We start from the raw sequence: 4,033 nt of genomic DNA, 5'->3' as shown, positions 1-4,033 counted from the left end.
ATAGAATCAACATTGTTAAATTTACAATATTTGAATTATTAAATTATATAAAAGACAAATATAAAAATTAAATAAATTTGAAATAAAAAATTAAAGATAATTTCATAAAAATATAGAATCAACATTGTTAAATTTACAATATTTGAATTATTAAATTATATAAAAGACAAATATAAAAATTAAATAAATTTGAAATAAAAAATTAAAGATAATTTCATAAAAATAATTTTAAAAAAAAAATAAAAAATTTTGAAAAAATAAATTAAAGATAATTTCATAAAAAAAATAATCAACATAGTTAATTTTACAATATTTCAATTATTATATTATATTGACAATGATAAAAAAATTAAATAAGTAAATAATATAATTACTAGTTAATCAAATAAAAAATTTAATTAATTACAAAAATTAAAAAAAAATTAAAATTTAAACCGTCTCTGGGGCGGATCACCGGTCGGTAACCCGACTGTTAAGGGCCGTTTATGGCCGTTCGTTGGCCCGGTGGCCGGGAAACGGCCGGAAACCGCCATTCCCGGCCACTGAGCTCCAAAAAATGGCAAAAAATCTCATTTTTCACATTCCAGCATGCCCACAATCTAGCTACTCATGCCCATGGATCTAATTTCAACCAAAATTACTAAGGATGCTAACTATGAAAAAAAGCATTCGAACTGGAGTTTTGATCAGAAAACTAACCGGTTCTTTTACTTCCACTGTAGGTGATGATCATTGATTGCGACGTTGGTGTAACTCCGGTGGTCGGTCGGTCGGATTTCTCCACTGGTCGACGGGTCGGTCGGTTCGGTCGGTGAGAGAATTATCAAACAGTCTGAAGGGTAAAATGGGAAAATACTGTGAAGTTTTATTTTTAACTTAATTTGTTTTTATTTTTAATTCATTTAATTGGTCAAAGGCCAATGTCAATTTTTGCTACAGTGTAAATGTCATTTTTGTGTATTTCCTCGTTGACAGAGGGAAAGAAGGTTCACGCTCAGAACTTTAAATTTCAAGTTCAGATTGTAAACCCTATCGACTCTCAATCGAGCCTTCACTATGTCAACAACGTCGCGATACGTTATGCCCCTTCTTACCTCAACAGAAGTTGTCTTGCTTCCAGGCCATATACATTCGTTACTTACGTTTTGAAACTCTCCACCATGCACCACAATAAATCGTATGATTTCTACTGAGAGTTCCAGATATACATTATTTAAACAATAATTTGAAATTATTTCACATACATTATTTCCTTGTAATGTTGTATGCTCGATATACGTTATAATCACGATTAATTATTAACGCATTCCGATGAAATAATTAAAAGAGAATACATAAGTCCTGCCTTACTTTTCATTCCCATTGACATGTGTAACATTGCAATTGCTAATTAAGCTCGTAATTAATTTGAGTGGATTTTTGTTCAAAGCCACTAGGTCGAGTTTATTGGATGAATTGTGAGATGGGTAGGAGTGCAATGAAGTATTGCAAAGAAAGGCTTATGGGTTCTTATTATTGATTCTGAATTTTGGTCCATGCTAATTTAGTTGTGTAAAGTTGATAATATTGTTGTTGAAATTCTGATTTTAGATTTTCCTTTTTCTGGGATACATAGGAGAAGAAGCTAATGTTTGGAGGCCTTTACGAATTATGCCCCTGCTAGATTTGATCACAACAGTTAACTCACATTTTCTTGTGGTTAGTTGTGGATATGTTTGATAAGTTGGATTGGAAAGATCAATGAAGAAAGATATGGTTGTATATTTTTGTGATTGTTTTATACGTTTGTGTTCAACCCAACATACTACATATGCCAATAGTCTATTTAATGGAACTTGCCCTTGTTAGTAACAAGGCAGTGAATCACTAGCACTTATTTGGTGCATTGGCTTTGGACATTTATCAGAAATGAAAACGTCTCTGTTACATCATGATACACGTAAAATAATGTGTATAATGTTTTATATGCATGTCCATGTTAATTGATATATATTGTTTTACATATCTTTTCATGTCCACTTGAGGAGTTCTTTTCAACGTAGAAGAGCAGGAAAAGTTGTACACAGTCCCTGCCTACTTGGAGAATGAAGATCAGGATAGAGTACAAAGGGCTCCGTTACAGGGCAAGTGCTCTTGCAAAAGCTTATTTAGAGTGGAGGTATGGATCTGAGGAACAGTTGAAGGTGATGGGGGTGCTTAATGTGGGTGTATATATATATATATGGATTTGATCTTCCAAATACCGATGCTTAGTATAAGCTAAGCACCATGCTTAGGTGGTACACTACAATGAATGGTGTGCTACGTCACTCGGTGTTTAACATAAGTTAAGCATCGGTGCTTAGGAGATCATGACTGTATATATATACACACACATGCACATACATGATGTAACCATGAAGGATTCTCTTAGCTGTTAGTTTTCAGTATAACGATAAGAATTTATATCTAACTTTCAGATTTTCAACTCCAACTTAAGATGCCAATTCTTATCAATACCATGTGCAATACCATGTTCAATAACTATTAAAGCTTGTTCAATACCATGTGCAAGATGGTAGTAAGTGGTGAGAAACATCAATTAAATAACTACAGGTTTAGGGTCGAATTCCATGATCCTTGAATGGGGAAATAATTTCAATTGAAGACATAAGAATGTGAGTATATTGTAAACATTGGGGATGACTATGGTTCAATACTTTAAAGAACTATAAGATGATGAAATTGAGTGCATTAGCTTTGTAAATCTTCCAGCTATTTGCAATTCAACATGCACAGTCACGTAGTAATTTAAAGACAAAATTTTGATAAGACCAATATGATAGGAATCTACCAAAGTTGAGAGTTTAAGAGAATGGAAAATTTAGTTTGATCTTCTCAGCATTCTGGCCTATCGTAGTCTGTTAAAGTGTGTCAAAAAGTGTTCTGTATGTGTAACTTCTTTGCATTGACTTTGGGCATTGGGTTCTGAGGAGTGCTCGAGTTCAACTTGATCCTCTTTTGTGGATTTTATCATCTTCAGGAATCATTTTTTCACTGTTATTGATGAAATGTCTCTGCTTTTGTGATCATGGGAGCAACTACCTTTCCTTGTTGGTGTTCAATGCACGATCATGCTATGCTACTTTAACTGGAAAGGTAGCACGAAGAATGGATTATTTGAAAGCAAAACAACCAGTAAATATTGAATGTTGCTCATCAGTTTTTACATTTTCTAGCTACCACTGATTAAGATTTGAATTGATGCTCTTTCCAGTGTGTTTGCGCCTTTTCTTTGATGTGCGTTTCACTGACATTATTTGATACTGTCACCACGAAAGCAACAACTGATGCAAATGTACAGGAAGACAGCAACTCTTAGTCAAAGGTAACAATAGATAGGAGAGATTAAACTTCCAGGTTGTATTTCTGTGCGTTACAATCCGACAACATATCAATGACATGCACATTCTGTTACGCTGTGATTTTTTTTAATGTTGCCCTCTTAGCTACGTTTATCGTGTGCAGTCATCAGGTGCAGATACTGTATAGAATAATTCCATGATTAGTTTGATTTATGAAATCCATCAATTATTTTCTGTTTAAAAACCAGCCTTCTTTATGAATATTATGGTGGAAAGTCCTGTTATTCAATGTAAGAATTGAAGCTATGTTTGACTTGGCTGACTGGAGTTTTGAGGAGAATCGTTTGAACTTTTAGGTACAAATGCATGAAGATCATTGAGGTTGATGTATGAATATATCTTTTCATTTTGTTATTCCTAGAGTACTGTTGGCTTACAGAAGCTTCCATTTTTGAACTATTTGCACAAATGCTCAAAACTATTCTGGCATGCTGATTCTGTGCCCTATTTGACAACCATTCTTTCTCAATATTGTTTTCTCATACTCATTTTCAATCATACATTCTCACAATAAAATATTCTTTGCGTAAATCCAAAACTTTTTATTACTTTTTTAACCACTCATTCTCCAAAAATTTACAAAAACTCGTTCTTTCCAAAAAAAATTTTGTCAAACAGGGGCTCAATAT

Source organism: Olea europaea, chromosome 3 (genome assembly GCF_002742605.1).
Source record: "Olea europaea var. sylvestris chromosome 3, O_europaea_v1, whole genome shotgun sequence".
Classification (NCBI taxonomy): Eukaryota; Viridiplantae; Streptophyta; class Magnoliopsida; order Lamiales; family Oleaceae; genus Olea; species Olea europaea.
Note: the sequence above shows the minus strand (reverse complement) of the source record.